The sequence below is a fragment of the Geotrypetes seraphini genome, chromosome 16, assembly GCF_902459505.1.
Source record: "Geotrypetes seraphini chromosome 16, aGeoSer1.1, whole genome shotgun sequence".
Lineage (NCBI taxonomy): Eukaryota > Metazoa > Chordata > Amphibia > Gymnophiona > Dermophiidae > Geotrypetes > Geotrypetes seraphini.
In genome coordinates this window covers 6806393-6825005 of record NC_047099.1, presented here as the reverse complement: position 1 = coordinate 6825005, position 18613 = coordinate 6806393, and positions in this window count along the sequence as shown.

Sequence of the window (18613 nt, the reverse complement as noted above, 5' to 3'; positions counted from 1 at the left end):
AAGTATATCGTCGGCATAAGCTGAGAGTTTGTATTCTGTTTTATTATATGAAATGCCTGAAATGTTAACATCAGAATTTACGGCAAGAAGAAGAGGCTCAAGAGCTAAATTAAAAAGATATGGTGAAAGGGGACAACCCTGACGAGTACCACGTTGTAACGTAAAGAAGGGTGACAGCAAATTGTTGGTGATGATAGGGTTAGAATAGAGAATTTGGACATATTCTATAAATTTAGGAGGAAAGCCAGAGTAAGAAATAAGTGAGACCATTCAACCCGATCAAAGGCTTTCTCTGCGTCTAGAGATAAAGCTAGACAGGGGTCTTTAGCAGAATGAGCAATAGACGCTAAGTGAAAGAAAAGACGGGAATTATCTGATATAAGTCTACCCGGCATAAAACCAACTTGGTGGGAGGAGATGAGTTTACCTATGTAGTTTTGAAGTCGACGGGATAATATGGTCGTATAAATTTTATAATCTGTATTCAGTAAGGAGATAGGTCTATAATTGGAAATTAGTTGAGGATCTTTATTAGGTTTAGGAATAACTGTAATGACAGCATCAAGGAAATGGCTGGTAGATACCTTTTGAGAGTCAAGTGAATTAAAAAGGGACGTAAGAATAGGAGACAGTTTATCTCGAAAGACTTTATAGAACTCCACTGTGAGTCCTTCTAGTCCAGGCGTTTTCCCAGAGGAAAGGTGCTGAATAGACGCCAGTGTTTCCGATATATCAAACGGATTTTGTAGGGATTTACAATCCTCCATATTAAGTTTCAGAAAATGCAAAGAAGTAAAAAAATCAGTTACAGTCGACTGAGGAACTGATAAATCTGATGAATATAATTGAGAATAGAAAGAGTGAAAAGCAGTGGAGATATCCACATGTGAAGAGAGTAAGCGACCAGTAGTAGATTTAATGGATGGAATCTGCACTTTAACTCTTTTTCTTTTAAGGTAATTTGCCAACATTTTATTAGTTTTGTTCATTTCCACGTAGTATTTAGTGGAAGTAAGAAAGAGATCTTATTGAGCTCTTATACTAGTTAGTTTATTGTATGAGTATTTCAGCCTATATATATCAGGTAGAAGGCTCTTATCATTAGAATTATAGAAAGCTTGTTCTTTGCTTTTAATTTGGGATGCAAGAGTATGTAGGTCTCTATTGTTCTGTTTATTTTGATAAGCTTGGATAGAAATAAGTTCACCCCTGAGCGAAACTTTGAAAGCCTCCCATACTGTTAAAGCATCCATAGTATCTGAATTGTTAAACTGAAAAAACTCATCAATAAAAGTAGTGAGTCTGATTTTAGCTGAGTCTTCAGCAAGGATGGTATTAGACAATCTCCAGATTGTGGATTTAGTTGACAAAGTTAAAGACCATTGCAATGAAAGGGAAATCGGTGCATGGTCAGATATAACCATCGGTTTGATATCTGTTGTTTCAAATTAGGAACCATAGAGGAGGAAATAAAAAAATAGTCTATTCTAGAATAACTAGAATGAGGTGAAGAGAAGTAGGTATAGTCTCTAGTATCCGAGTGTTGTAATCTCCACGGTTCTGACAGGTTATATAGCTTAAGTAAGGAGTGGAGAGTAGAGTTGGCTTTAGATGGGTTAATAATGGAAGAAGAATGTCTGTCGAGCCAAACATCTAACGGTAGGTTAAAATCACCTGCCATAATAATAGGAATGGGATCAAATTCGGAAACAGTCTGAAAAAGTTGCGTAAAGAATTCAGGCGAATCCGTGTTGGGAGCATATACATTAATGAGGAGAACCTCATGTGAAAAAATAGATGCTTTTACTATTACCCATCTACCAGAAGGATCTTGCTTGGCTTCCAGAAGTTGAAAAGGAATATCTTTATGAGATAAAATTGCAACTCCATGTTTTCTACCACAGGCTGGGGCTTCAGCAACAAAAGTCAACCAGTCATGAGAGCCTAAAGAAAGAGAAATATTAGCAACATGAGTTTCTTGTAGAAAGACAATGGACGGTTTCAATTTTTTAAGATGAGTGAAGATTTTCTTTCGTTTTATTGGATGGCGCAGCCCATTAACATTCCAAGAAATAAAGGTCAGCGGAGATACTACGTTATTAGAGGCCATAACGATAGTGGAAAAGGTTTAATCTCCATTGAGACAAAGATCAAGCAGACAGAGATAGGAAGAAAAGAGGAGAGGAGGACCTCTGGCGGAGAGTCATCAGAAGAAGGCATATAGAGCTAGGAAGAAAAAGCTCAGCCAGGTGTGAATGAATTGAGAGAACGGGGGAAAAGCAACCAGACAAGGGACACCTGAAAAAGAGAGACAGCTCCTCCAAGGAAAGTATTAAAGAGTCGAGAAAGCCAGACAATAGGAAGAGTAAATGGAGTAAGGAAAGTGATACAGGACCGCTGGGCGCAATGGACCTCTGGTCTGACCCAGTGGAGGCAACTTCTTATGTTCTTATATGAACTATAACCAGATTAAGGAGATTCTAGAAGAGGTGAGATACAAAGAAAAAAGAATAAACAACAGATATGAGACAACCAGCAGGATGTAATAATAGAGGAAGGAGAGGTAACAGATGCATAAATTAGTGAAGGTCAATGCAGCAATCTATGTTATTACAGGTATAAAATTAATCTATGTAGTGAAGAAACCGGCAAAAATAGAATTAAAAACAAGACTGTACATATGGAGATGGTATATGAAGGAGTTATGCGGTTTAAAGTACACTATACAACAGGGGAACACAAGGGAGGCCAGTCAATTATAAAATTCATGGAAACTCACACCTAAGGTAGTAATGCATAATACAATTCGGGTTAATAGGAAATAAAGAATTAATGTGTATGATAGGCATGAAAATATTATTGACAAGTGTACGTAAGTAAATTCATAATGATATCATAGTAAATAAAGGATGTATAAAACATAAATAAGAGATGGGGTAATTATAATCATAAGGCCAACACATGTGAGAGGCCAATCAATTAGAGAGGACATAAATATCAAAATCTAAAATGACAGTTCATAATGTGGTTCAGATTATAAATATACACAGAGTGAATGGTAAGGCAATACAGGAAAATATTATATGGGGGTGTACAGGTGTAAAGTTCAAACAGATGATAGTATAATGTAAAAAGTGGAGAAATAATAGACAATTGTTAATAGATTGTAGAAAAATAATCATTAAGGCCAGGTAACAAAGGAAAGTAATCAAGCAAAAAGTTAATGAGTACTAACAGGTAATAGTGCAATGTATAAAACATTCAGTATAAAAATAAATATCGTATCAATATATAAGAGACATTAAGATATATCACATATCAGTGTACACAAATGAAGTTCATAACAGTAATAAAATAAATATATGAATACAAAAATAAATGTCATCATTTCCAAGAAACAGAGTGAACAGATTCATAAAAACCAATGCAATAAATACAACAATAAGAAGAGGCACAAGAGGGAAATCAATCTAACCAGTTAATAATAGCATATATGGTATGTCAGAGGTAAATTCATGAAAAAAGGGTACACAAAGTGCATAACAGGTTATGGGTGACACTGTGGAGATGAGGAAGGCAAATAAATTATTAAAGCAGGTTCTCTTGAAAAAACTCATTAAGTGAGAGATACAATAAAAAGGCAAAAAAGCTTCCGATTAAAATCTAAGGAATAATGAGAAACACAGAAATCAATACACCAGTGAAGACAAAAGGACGAGTACCGTTATGGCAATAACATAAGTCGCATAAAAAAGAAACACTACAGAATAAATAAAGGCGAGAAGGGCAGGGTAAAAGTACAAAAAGATAGTACAGGAAACCACTAGTGCACAATATTTCATATAAGTAGGGAGTTGTGATAACAAGATAGAGGGAGTCCGACAAAATCAAAACTGTGGGGTAGTTCACTCACAAGAAGACAATAATGCAGAAATTTTAAATTAATAATACGATCTACGTGGCTGGAGAGAAGGTAAAGAAAAAACGAGACGCATATAAATACTTAAAAAGAACTTTAAAAAGAGATAAACCCTGAAATAATGAAATATTAATGCATGATCACAAAGTATATGCAATTATAAAGTCAGTATAATTAACTTAGGTGAGCAGGAATCAGTAGAAGTATGAAATCGAAGGATGCAAATTCATTGTAATGCGATGTAAACAGCTCAAAGAAGGAAAGAAGTGAGAGATTGAAGAAATCATGCAGTCTGAGGCCTTTATGAAACAAACGGAGTATCATGCCAAAAGTATATGCAGCAAGATAGGCTCAGCATAAGGTAGACACTAGAAAAATACATACTGAAAGAAGCGTTAGTTTTGAATTAATTTAAAAAGTATATGGAATAGATTAGATAGAAAGTCAGTGATCTAGTAAAAAGAGCTAGAAGAACAGGACAAAAGCAATAAGATACATACGAGAACAGAAGAAAAGGTAAAATGGGGAAGTAACGCAAGAGGACAGAGAAAAAGATCTTGATAGGAACCAGAAATAAGAAAGTACCAGATGCAGATTACTATAATACCAACATGGTAAATTATAATATCAAGAACAATCATTATAGTAAGTCTTATCGAAAACAGCAGAAGTACGGAGAAGTCCAAACAGCAATAGTGCTCAGAAGGTGCGTCTCGGCGAAAAACAATTACAGCAGCAGACACAGCGCGGGAACTCTGGAACTACCCAGCACAACATGTCGGCAAGGCTGGCAAACTAGGGGGAACAGGACCCACAGCTGCAGATAACAGGATCAAGAACCCGAGTCTTTGCGCTGAAGCTGATCCAGGAAGGTCTGTAGTAACTCCGGTGAGTCGAAGGCCTTCGTCGCGTTGTTATGTGTTATCACCATGCGTGCTGGGTATTGTAGGCCAAAACGTGCTGCAATAGATTTTAAGTGCGGCCGCATGGCTAGGAAAGATTTCCTTTTCCTCGCAGTGGTTTTCGCAAGATCCGGGACCAGTAGAATTTTTTCTTCCTTCTATGAGCAGGCCAGATTGATTCCTAGCCGCTGTGAGGATCTGCAGCGCTTGTGGAAAGCGGAGAAACTTGATCACTGTAGGTCTGGGAGAAGGCTGATTTGGGCGCAGGTGGGATGGCACGCGGTGTGAGCGCTCAATATCCAGAGGAGTAGAAGCATCAAGATGGAGAACATTAGGTAACCATTTTTGTAAAAAGGCAGTCATATCAGACCCTTCAATTCCTTCCTTTAACCCAATGATACGGACATTGCTTTGACGGCTACGATTAGCCAGATCCTCCAGGTCTTGCTCCAATTTTTTTATCTTTTTGTCAGTGAGATCCTGATATTGAGCTGCTGCAAGGGCAGAGGCATCAGTACGGGATTCAAGCTTTTCAATTCTCAGCTGAAAAGCTGAGAGGGAAGCATTGATTGCAGCTAAGTCCTTCTTAATATCTTTTGTTGTCTCAAAGTGTCTTGTAGTTAAATCACTGAGAGCTCTGGTAACATAACATCAGTAGAAGTTGCAGCTTTCTTTTCAGGGGCCATTTTTTCCGGTGTCAGTGGATCTGGTTTGGTTCGTTTTAAACCAGAAGTAGAGCCCGGAGAGACATCCATTTTGCATGGTTTGGAAGCTGACATCTTCACCTTTCAGAAGAGCAGTAAAAGAGGTGTAGGGAGTCCAATAATCTTGGCTGGCAAACAATAATAGTGAGAGTGGAGGAGGAGAGAGAAAATCAGGCATCCATCTTGTCTGTGGCTCGGACATGCCCCCCCCCCCCCCCCCCCCCCCGAAAATTTTTTTTCTTCCAATGCGGCCCATGGAAGCCAAAACGTTGGATACACCTGGTGTATATTAATGTTTAATATAACACTGACATCTAGTGGTCACTTTGGGAATTATGTTATTATGAATGTGTGTTTTTAGGTCATAGTTCCCAAAGTGACCACTAGATGGCACTGTTGTATTACACGGTTATGTTTTTAAGTCTATTATGAATAAGTGTGTTTTTAGATCAAAGTGTAGTACAACGCTGCCATCTTGTGGTCACTTTGGGAACTATGACCTAAAACCAAACATTCATAATAACATAGTTCCCAAATTGACCACTAGATGGCAGCGTTGTATTACACGTTGTTTTTTAGGTCAAAGTGTAATACAACGCTGCCATCTAGTGGGAACTATGTTATGAATGTGTGTTTTTAGGTCAAAGTGGGTCACTGAGATGGACTTCTGGAGCAGATAGCAGTGACATAATTCAAGAATTCGTGGATCAAGCACAGAATCTAAGGAAGCAAGAAAAAAGCATTGATCAGCAGAGCACACTGTGGCAGATGAGATGGACCTTCTCACAATAACACAGTGTGGTCCTGGTGTTTGTCTGTTTGATTCATTACACAATTAAAAAAAAACAAAACCAAAACAAAGTGATATCTTCAGACTACCAGGGAGTCAGCATTTGAAAATGACTCGAGATGAATTAGGTTCACTCTATCACACTATTCCAGTCATTGGCCACTGGAGGGCACCATTGCTTCAGGAATCAGTACGACAGAAATGCTCCATGCTGCCTTCCTGTGGCAAATGTCTACCATAAAGGCTGAACCATTCGTCCTCCTACCTGAGCAGAGTTTTAACATCACCCCCACTAGCATCCCTATCACAAGCCGCCTGATATGTTCTAGTGTCTGGTGTGTGTCCCCCCCCCCCTCACCACCACCCATATTACAAAGGCAAGTGGTATCTCATAGCTGATTTCTGTTCAATGTATTAAGATGAATAGGCTCATGGGGTCCCTGTTCAGTACCAGCTTTCCATGGGACAGTAAAAGGAATCACAACCTGGAGAGGTTCCCATGTCCTCCAGGACTGATTCCTAGATGAGATCTGAGATTGCTACAGCATTGACTATGCTGGAGATTTAGACACAGCTCTGAGCAGATGGGAGATTTCAGTTGCAGACAGGCATTGGGAGTCCTGGAGAGAAGGACCATATCGCCCTCCTGTGACTCACACAACAGAAGAAAAGAGACAGGACAGTGTAAGGGGATGAGGTGCCCCTGTGACCTCACGCTTAGACTACTGCAATCTACTCCTAACTGGTATCCCTCAGTGTCGCCTCTGCCCCTTGCAATCTGTGCAAAGCTTAAGTTGCTTCACTGGCTCCCTATCTGCCATCACATACAGTTCAAGATCTTATTGCTGACCTACAAGTGTGTTCATTCTGCTGCCTCTCAATATCTCTCCTCGCTTCTCTCTCCTTATACACCTCTAGAGAACTCCTTTCCTCAGATAAGCTGCTCTTAGCTTTACCCTTCTCCACCACTGCACCTGTGCCCTTCACCTATACATTCAACGAATGCAGCCCTGGCGAAAGGCAATACAACTATTTGTCTACTTTGACCCCAATAATCCAGGAACATCAATGGGGAAATGTACCATATCTAACTGGATCTCAAACTGAATTGCCTCCTGCTACGAGGAAGTGGGATTGTCCCTAGAGGGAAAGGCCACAGCGCACCAACTAAGAGCCATGGCCGCAACATTGGCAAACCTCAGCAACATGCCTCTTCAGGACATTTGCGGAGCAGCCACAGACCTTCACCAGAAACTATTGCCTGGATCGCCTGCTGCAGACCTCTAATGACTTTGGCCTCAACATACTATAAATGGCAGCCAAAATAAAGACAGAGAATGGCTAGATCCTGAGAACAAACACCAGTGCCAGGACTATTAGTCTGAATCAGATAGAAGAGATTGTTAGACAGTTCATATTCTGCCACGTTGGCACAGTTTGCACAGTTTTTTGCTTAGTTTTGCACAAAAAACAACAACAAACTTGTTACTCAAACACCATGTCGGTGATATTTTCGTTATGTTCTCTGAATATATGGGGAAAAAGAACTAGATCTGTTATTAAGATATACTAGTGTTTAAGCCTGTTACATTAACGGGTGCTAGAGTAGATGTCTGTCTGGTTTTTTTTTTTTTTTCTTTGTCTCTCCTTGGACGCTGTCTGTCTGTTATTTTTTTCTGTCTGTGTCTCTCCCTATGTCCTTAGTGCCCTCAGTGCCTCCTATGTCCTTAGTGCCCTTTTCTATGTCCTTAGTGTCTCTTCCTATGTCCTTAGTGCCCCCAGTGCCCTTTTCTATGTCCTTAGTGTCTCTTCCTATGTCCTTAATGCCCTCAGTGCCCTTTTCTATGTCCTTACTGTCTCTTCCTGCCCTTAGTGCCCCCAGTGCCTCCTTCCCATGTCCTTGGTACCCCTTCCTACGTCCTTAGTGCCCCCAGTGCCTCCTTCCCATGTCCTTAGTGCCCCTAGTGGAAGTAAAACCCGGGTGCCTTAATCCTTCCTCCTTTTTCTGGAGCCATAGGATAACCCTACACTTTATCATTCACTCCCTCTACTGTGTTTTCCTGGCTCCATCTATACTTCTGGTTCTGGAAAAGGTTCTCTAGTTTTAAAATTGCTTGTATATTCTTTCAAAAAATACAAGGTGTATTTGTATTTTATACTGTTTCTTTAAATTATTTATAGTTAGATGACAGGTTTGTTTTAACTTTTCCCTTCTTTCTGGAATATGAAAAAAAGGACCAATAGAACACAACTGCCTTGCTATTGTAAATTTCAGATCCCTGTAGTCTGAGGCCATATGAATACAGCACGGATGGCTGGAGGAAGAACTAAGTGATGAAACAGACACCCAACTGGAGAATACGTATCAAACAGCTGAACAGAGAAATGGGGTGGGGGGATGCAATAATAAGTGACAACAGCCCTTAATCCAAGAGCATAGAAAAGTAGAGTGTTTTTGTGATTAGAAATTTTTTTTTTAAATGCTCTGGTTAAAGGACACGCAGATAAGTCAATTTCTCTCAGGGCAGTGTCTCCAAATGGGTCACTTTTGCATAGGATACGTAGTCCAGTATCGTTGCTTGTGCGCTTTCTTGCAGAAGGCTACACACTGTCAACAGCAATGAAAAAATCAGAAATTGTTGGTTGGAACTGGGAGGGGGGGGGTCTACAGGTCTGGATTTTACTAGAGTAAAATCTGGCAACTATTCTGCCTGTATCTCTTGGTACTTGAGGATCTTCTTTCTTTTCCTGCAGCTTATAGAGTTACCGCTAAGGGCAGACAGTTTGCTGATTAATGCTCATCTGAAGTTTTTCTCTTTCACCACTGTGTCCAATTTTTTTGCATCCAGATTTTTACTGGTCAGAATGGGGATGACCCGGGGGTCACGTGATGGCTGGTTCCTGAGCGGACGTCTCTACACCGAGCTCCGCTCTGCTTCCCCCGACTTCCTCCCCTCCCGGCGCGCTCCTGACCGGCACATGTCTAAAAATATGAGGCGCAGCCGTTGCTAAGCAGCGGGAACCGGCAGCGGGCTGAAAACGCGGCTTGCACTCATCAGCGGCGGTGCATGCTGCCAGCGATTTTGCGGCCGATGCAGCCCTTTGGGAGCCCGGAGCACAAGATGGCGGGGGACCACGTGCTGGCTGGTGAGTTGGAGCACTGAGATCCGATCTGCCTCCCTCGTCTTCATTAGACTTCCTCCCTTCCCGGTGTGCTTCTGACCGGCCCTTGCTTGACCCTTAAAGACGCAGTTGCTGCTAAACACGGGGAACCGGCCGGGGGCTGAGCACCAAGACTTGCACTCTCTAGCGGCGGAGTATGCCGCCAAAGGTTTCGCGGCCGTCAAAGACCTCTGGGAGCCCGGCGAGCAAGATGGCGGAGACCCAAACAGACGCCGTGACGGCCCACTCCCCAGACGAGGTGATGCAAGTCTCCATGAGGCACCTTTCGCAGCTGCTTGATGAAAAACTGGCCAAGCTGCATGCCTCTATGGATGACCTTAAAGATACCCTGGTGGGGCAGGCTGCACAACTACAACAAGTAGAGGAGCGACTATCGGCTCAAGAAGACAGAGCTGGAATAGCTGATGGCAAGCTTGCTTCTCTGGAGGCCCGGGTCTCCCAGCTGGAGGAGAAAGATCAGGAGAACCGGGCTCGCAGAAAGAATCTTAGATTTATTGGAATACCAGAGACTGTACATGATTCTGAGCTTAAGCATTTGATTGAACATTGGCTGCCCAAGGAGCTCGGCTTCCCGGACGCTGAGGGACCTGTGGTAGTGGAGCATGTTCACCGTGTGGGGCACCGACGTGAATCGGATGGTAATAACAGACCTCGAGCTGTGCTGGCCCGCTTCCACAACTATGCTGTTAAGGCCCGCTTACTTGATCTGTTTAAGAAGACGCGACATCTGCTATACGAGGGCGCTAAGCTATTGATATTTCAGGATTTCTCTACTAAAGTGGCGGAGCTGAGAAGAACCTTCACGCCTTTCTGCTCTCAACTGGTTTCCAGGGGAATTCGATTTGCCTTTCTCTACCCGGCTAAGGTGCGCTTGACCTATGAGAACCGCACCTTTACGGTATCTAAGGCAGAGGAGCTGAAGCGCTTCATTGAGAGTCTCCCTGCTCCGTAATGAGCTTGTTCGTCAGGGAGCATCCCTGCCTGAGGGCTAGGAGACTTTTGCTTTGGGGGTGAACTTTCGGGCCCACCCTGCTTTCTCGTGGATTCATCTGGGCCAAGGACTATTCTTGCCTGTTTGGATTACTTTGCTGCCCTTTGGATGGAGCCTATTTGTTTGGACATAGTTGCGCTGCCACGGGACGCGCGCTGGAGGGCCTTTGGCGGTTTGCTGGCAGGATACTTGGGGAGGGGATGCTCCTACCCCTTTCAGCCGGCTTGTGCTCAGGATTGGACACCTGATAACTATTTCTTGACTCTCTCTTTGACCTGTCCAGGAGAGCTAGCTGCCTTGTTTTGTTGTGCGGGGCTGGCTGTCTTGGATCTCTTCTGTTATTTTTGACCCTCTGTGTTTGGCCTGTATGTCCAGGAACTGGGATGTTTTTCCTGTCCCCTGTTCTCCACTGTTTTGTTTTATTTTACTTTAGGTGGGTCATGGCTGCGACCGGTACTTGTGGTTGGAGTTGCGTGGGGGGGGGGGGGGGTTGGGGGAGGGTGCGGGGGGAGTGTGAGCATCTGTGTTTGACTGTGGTGGGTGTTGGTGGCATGGGGGTGTGGTCGCCAGTGTGGATGGGGGAAGAGGTGGTGGGGTTGCTGGAGGGGAGGGGGGTGGGTCAGTTTGATTGTAGGGGGGGGCTTGTTTGAAGAAGTTGGCAGTTGAGTTGGTGGGTAGTTTGGGGTATGAGCTGCATCCTAGGAACCTGGCTCAGTCTGATTTTTTGTTTGAGTGGACGGAGTGCCGGCTCGGCTGGGAGGCTGGTGCTGCCGTCCCGTATGATCTTTGGTCTTTTTTGTGTATTTTGGTCATATTTGGTTATTATGTCTGGGGTTAAGATTGCTAGCTTTAATGTAGATGGGTTGCACTCTCCTGTTAAGCGTAGTAAGGTACTTCAGTACTGTAGGAAACTACAGGTGGATGTTTTGCTTCTTCAAGAGACACATCTCAACGCGTCTGAGCATGCTAAGCTCCACAGGGATTGGGTGGGTGAGCTTGTCTTTGCTTCCTTTAATAACAGACAGAGGGGTGTAGCTGTGCTTTTCCATAAGAAACATACTTGTACTATGCACAAAGTGATTTCGGACTCTGAGGGCCGGTATGTAATCTGGGCAGGGGAGTTTCAGGGAAAGAAATATGTTTTTTGCTCTATATACGCCCCTAATGTGTACTCTCATCGTTTTTTCTCTGTTTTAGTTGCTGCCCTTGCTCCCTTTTCCGAGTACCAACTGGTGCTCGGTGGGGATTTCAATATTACTGCTGACCCCTTAATTGACTGTAAGCCCCCCAGGCCTCGTTTACATCAAGGGGAACACAAGGGGATCAACTTTGTTACTTCGCAGTTGGGCCTTGTGGACCTTTGGCGCACGCTCCATCCAGACGAATCTGATTTTACTTTTTATTCACTAGTGCATAAAGCACACAGTAGATTGGATTATTTGCTAGTTGCCCCACCCCTTTTGTCCAGAGTCCGGAGGGTGATGATTGAGGACGGAGTACTCTCTGATCATCACATGGTCTGGATGGAGCTGCTTGATCACCAGGCGCCCCAGAGGACCTTGTCGGGCTGGAGAATGAATCCCACATTGTATGAGGATACGGATTTCCGCACTTTCCTGGTAAACCAATGGGATTCTTATCTAGCCGATAACTCCTCTTCTGATGTTTCCGAGGTGGTATATTGGGAGGCTAGTAAAGCTGTTCTAAGGGGTAAAATTATAGCTTACACCTCCCATAAGCGGAAGGTACAGGATAAGGCACTGTTGGATATGTCCCGTCAGCTGGGCCGGGTGCGGGGGGAGTTACATAGAAAGAGTTCCACAGCCCTCAAGAGTCAATACGCAGAGCTGCGATGTCAAATTAATGATTTACTGGCGCAGAGAGCCCTACGAGATATTCAGATGTATAAATACCGTTTGCATAGGTGGGGCAATAAGGCAGGGAAATTGTTGGCCTCCTTGGTTAACCACAGGGCACGCAGGCGACATATTCCCAAAATCTGGGCTCCTGATGGCTCTGAGGCAACTTCGCCCGAGGCTATTCAACGGAGCTTTGTACAGTTCTATCAGGCTCTATATGATCGGGGGAGCTGTGACACTGAGCAGAGAGCAGAGTTTTTTCGTGGCCTTCCCCTTCCTGAGTTGTCCCAGGACCAGAGAGATGCACTTAACGCTCCAGTGCAGGGTATTGAGATCCAGAGAGCTATACGGGCTTTAAAGCTTGCGAAAGCTCCTGGCCCGGATGGACTGGGCCCCGAATACTACAAATTGCTGGGGGAGAAGATCATTGGTCCCTTTCAGGCTTTATGTCAGGCCTTGTGCGAGGGGGGTTTGCCTTCACATCGGCTTACTCATGCTCACATTGTTGTTTTACCGAAACCTGGAAGGGCGGAAGACCAGCTGGGGTCCTATAGGCCTATATCTCTGTTGAATCAGGATATTAAGCTCTTCGCGGCCATCATGGCTGCACGTCTTGGCAAGGTCTTGCCCGGTCTGGTTCACCCGGACCAGGCCGGGTTTGTCCCAGGGCGGTATTCTTCTGCTAATGTTTTGCGAGCACTATCTGTGCTACAGAACCCGGCATTGCTACGGAGTCATCCGGGTCAGGAGAATGCCCTTATTGTCAGCCTGGATGCGGAAAAGGCATTTGATAAAGTTCTCTGGGATTATCTGTTCTGGATTTTACCACAGATGGGCATCATGGGGGGCTTTCTGGCTGGGGTTCGGTCACTATATGAGCAGCCGACTGCACAGATCTTGGTGAATGGGGCGCTCTCCTCCTCCTTTTCCCTAGCTCGAGGCACGCGTCAGGGATGTCCGCTCTCTCCTATGCTGTTCGTGTTGGCCCTTGAACCTCTAGCGATTAAGATCAGGCTCACTACAGAACTGAGGGGTATACGTCTGGGGCCGCAAGAATTTAAAATTAATCTATTCGCTGACGATATGCTTATATTTTTGGGGGATGCAATTACGGGAGTACCTGCACTAATTCAGATTATCCAACAATTTGGCATGTTCTCCGGTCTGAGTATTAACTTTGATAAGTCGGAAGCTTTGGCGGTCCACTCGCAATGTGCGGCTCACCATGATCCTTCTTTTCCATTAAAATGGTCTGGGGGCACGCTTAAATACCTGGGAGTGTTTTTGCATGCGGACCCTCGGGTGGTATATAGGAAAAATGTGCTAGACAAACTAGATGCGGTTGGAGCGCTTTGTAAGAGGTGGATGGACTTTCCGATTTCTTTTCTCGGTCGCGTTGCTCTCTTTAAGATGGTCCTCTTGCCAAAGTTGCTCTATCCTCTGCAGATGGTGCCTCTGTGGGTCACGTGTAGAGATGTTAGGAAATATAAAGGTATTGTTTCATCTTTCATATGGCGCTCTAGACGGGCGCGAATTGGTTTCCAAAAGCTTATTAGAGAGCGGTCTCAGGGAGGAGTAAATCTCCCGGATCTTCGTCTTTATAACGTGGCGGCTCTGCTTCGTTGGGTGCACGAAATCTACACGGGTGGGACTAAGTTTGCCCCGCAGGGATTTTGGTCCATGTTGGCGGACTCGGTATCAGTGTTCAATATCTTGAGCCCCGGGGCTGGCGTTTGTGCTTCCTTGTTACGACCTTTGCGGACCGCATGGGGTTGGTGGCGCAGGGAATTGGGGGGCTCGTCGGGCCCCTCCCCTTTTTTGGAGTTCGTGGCTAACCCTGCTTTCCCTGCGGGTAAACATGTTTTCTTTACGCGGGCTAGTCGATCCGGGTGCCGATTTGTTGGTCAGCTTGTGGAGCTGGGTTCGGGGCGACTGCCGGATTTTTTTGCATGTCAGGAGCACTGGGCGTGGAGTGCAGGGTCCGCACTGTTCTATCTACAACTACGCAGTTATTGCTCTTCGCTTCGGTTGCCGTCCGGGGAGTTGCCTACCTTTTCCCCGCTAGACAGGGCTTTCCTTTCCCTCTCGCTTGATTTTAACTCGCTATCGGCTTGGTACAAACTGGGGAGAGGCTGGAGGCCTGCTGAGGTTTTTCTGTCCAAAATGGCAGATGGCTGGAGCTCTGAGTTGGGTGAAGAGGTTACGGCTGATGAGTTGTCACAATGCTTTGTGGATGGTGCGGGGGTGACTCCTAACGTAGCTTTACATGAAATTCATCTCAAGATCGTGCATAGGGCGTATGTAACCCGCTGCGTTGGACACACTATGGGCCTGTGGCCTGATGCCTTTTGTACCAGGTGTCCTGCTCTAAAGGGGACGCTGGTGCATCATTTTTTGGAATGCTCTTTGGTGGGACCGCTGTGGGTACGGGCACTCCAAGAGGTGGAGGATGTTTTGGGGCGCTCCCTGGAATGGTCGTACAAGACTCTGCTGCTTGGTGTCACGGGTCCCCTGACTGAGGCTGGTATTACTGCGCCTTTGCAACGCTTTGTGCTGGTGGCTCTAGGGCTCGTTAAGAAGCTAATTCTGCAGCACTGGGTGGGAAGTGTGTGCCCTACGTTCCAACAATGGAGAGCTAGTATGTCCCAGATGGCGGGCTGGGAGAGGCAACGCAGGAAGGGTGCCACTAGCTGGCAATCAGTGGCTTACGTGGAGTGCTGGGACTCGTTCTAAGCTGGGTCGGTTCCTTAGGATGCAAGGGGAGGGGGGTGGGTGGTTTTGGGGCGGGGGGAGGGAGGGAGGTTTGTTTTCCTGTTTTTCTGTTTCAAAAATGAAAATTGTGAACTTTCATGAGAAGGCTCTGTTTGAGTGCCTGAGCTCGGGCCTAGCTGTATTGTATACTTGATTATTGTGTTCATGATGTTATTCTCTTTTGGCTTGGTGCTGATTGTATCTCTCGTGATTGGTTCAGTCAATAAAAATATATTCAAAAAAAAAGAATGGGGATGACCCAGGTGATCATAATCTCTTCATTCTCTCTAGGGTTCCCCCAGGGCTCTTCCAATCCAATGATGCTAAAGTGTTTACAAAGTTCCCATAGGATCTGAGATGTTATTTCATTGCATCTTTCTACATTGAAAATTACTACCCTCAGCACCTTGCAGGTGTCTAAAAATAGGGTAACTGTTCCTAGCAGTTACATTTCTGGTTTTCCATTTTCTAACTCCTGTATTTGCTGCGATCCGTATCTCCCGTAATCCACTGTCCTGGGTTGCAATTTCCAATTTCTTATCCTTTGGTTTCAGTTCTCTTTTCCTTAAATGTGTCCAGTTTTGTTTGATTTACATTTCCCACTCTCTTTCCACATTAACCACCTGTTTCTTTTCATGCTAGTGGGGGTAATGTTGAAACTCTGCTTAGGTAGGGGAAAAATGGTTCAGCCTTTATGCTATATATTTGCCACAGGAGGGCAGCACTGAGCATCTCTGCAGAATAAAGATACTAAAGTGAAACAGTTTAAATGTTCTGAATGTGATAAGTATAAAGACATACTGAAGAGATACCTTTTCAAAGTTCTAAATGTGATAATCATAAAACCACTGAAGAGATACCTTCTCAATGTTCTGAATATCAAAAGTATAGAAACAATAAAAAAAGATACCTTCTAAATGTTCTGAATGTGATAAGTATAAAGACACTGAAGAGATACCTTTTCAAAGTTCTAAATGTAGTAAGTATAAAATCAATGAAGAGATACCGTTGAAATGTTCTCAATGTGATAATCATAAAACCACTGAAGAGATACCTTCTCAATGTTCTGAATGTGATAAGTATAAAGAAACTGAAGAGATACCTTCTAAATGTTCTGAATGTGATAAGTATAAAGACATTGAAAAAATACTTTCTAAATGTTTTGAATGTGATAAGCAGAAAAACAATGAAAAGATACCTTTTAAATGTTCCGAATATGATAAGTATACAGATATACTGAAGAGATACCTTTTAAATGTTCTGAATGTCAAAAGTAGAAAGACACTGAAGAGAAATCTTTAAATAGTCTGTGTGTCATAGGTATAAAGACATATACTGAACAGATACCTTTTAAATGTTCTAAATGTGATAAGTATAAAGAGACCGACGAGGTACCTTCTAAATCTTCCGATTGTGATATGTATTTTAGGCATTCTTTGTCTCAGGAATATCGTATACAGACACATACTGAAGAGATACTTTTTAAATATGCTAAATGTGATAAGTATAAAGACACTGAAGAGATACCTTCTAATTGTTCTGAATGTGATATTTATAAAAACAATGAAAAGATACCTTTTAAATATCCCGAATGTGATAAGTATACAGATATACTGAAGAGATACCTTTTAAATGTTCTGAATGTGATAATATAAAGACAATGAAGAGATACATTTTAAATGTTCTGAATGTGATAAGTATAAAGACACTGAAGAGAAATCATTTAAATGTTCTAAATGTAATAAGTATTAAGACAATGAAGAGAAACTAATGTATCATAACACCTTTACAGAAGCTCATGTAGACCACTCTGAATTGACTCCACTGTCATTAGTTGCGGTATAGAAGCTCTCAATAATCATCATCATAAAATACTGTTGCCAGGAAAATTAACATCATTCTTTGTAAGAGTATCTGTGTGTGTTATGCAATTATTTCATTATACTATGAATGCTGATTTGTAACCCATTCTGGTTTCTTTTGGGAAGATGCCCCTCAGGGTTGTGGGGATCCCACGTTTTGGAGGCAGCTCAAGCCGAGTGGCTCTCGTCTTCTTTTTCTGCCCTCCTGCTAAAAAGAACTTACTGCATGCGCACTAGGAAGAAACCAATCCTCCTGCTAATTTGTTCTTGCACATTCCAGCTTTTAAATAGTAATACAGTCTCTTGTTTTCTACAATGCTCCCAGCCACAGCAGCTTAGTTACTAAGCGAGTATCCACCCACTGGTGCCCTATTGCATCATTCTGTCCATTCAAACCAGAAAGGTACCGCCTCTTCCCTTAGAGAGGAACCAGATTGGCTGTCTGCCATTCTTTAAAGACGTAACTAGCCCACCTAATAAGGTAGGTTGAGCTCTTGCTACTTAGCTTCCCTTATCCATTTGAACTGATTAAAGGGGAGAAGGTGGGCGTGGATGGAGGCATCTTTAAATTGGTGGGAACTGATCACAGTTGGCAGATTAGCGTGGTTTAAAAATACAAAAAAAAAGGAGCAAACGGAGGTGGGAACAAAAGCATTGTTGAAGAGAAGTAATTGATCGTTTCTGCATTGTATAGTGAACGTACCGTTGTTATGCTTGCTCCCTATTTTTAAATTAACTAGGTTCTGTAGTTCAGACGGTAACTTCCGTTGCTGCATGGCTAGTATTCTGTGCCTTTTTATTTACGTTTTAAATCGTTAATGCTTTTTGAAAGTTGTTAAAGACTAGTTACTTTTAGCTGGGGTTTTCGAGTGTTTATGTAGAAACTATGGTCTCTTAATATAGTACATCTTTGTATTTCTATACTGGTCCTATTATCTCGGTTGTGCATGCTGAACCGTTTGTTGCTGTGCCTGATAAAGAAATGTATATAGTGTTTTCTTGTGTAGTTTACTGTCAAGCTAACAGGAGAGGGAAACAAGTATACTAGTCAAGTCTCTTTTACTCTTTCCTATCATTTCTGTTAATAAAGAGGTATCATATTTAAAGGGTTGAGGGATGACCGCAGCACTATAGAATTATTGTGTGATTAGAATTGTGGTTTTTTCATATGAGATAATAAGGAGCTAAATGAAAGTCAATACCCGGCAATGGAAATCTGAAAGAAAATAACTGTAGGACTAAATTTCATTCAACAGCTATGTTTAGAAAACAACTGGCCCCAATAAGGAGTTACCCTACCTTTTAAAATGTCTTTTATTATAGTATAGCACGCCATATGTGTGTCAGTGAGAGGGAAAGAAAGATGGTGTACACGGGGAATGGAAGAAAGTGGAGAATTTTTGGTCATTGGGAGAGAAGGAGGTACAGATAGGGAAGTGAAAGATGAGAGGGAGAAATGTGGTGGAAAGATTGAAAGGGATGCAAGAGAGAGGAATGTTGGACATAGTGGTGAAGGGAATGGAGGGAGAGATGTGGCATGGTGCTGGAGAGGGGTGATAGAAAGAGAAATGTTGGGCATGGGGCTGATGGGCAGGGGCAAAAGATGCTGCACATGGTCCGGGGAATGAGACATGAGAGAGGGATAAATGCTG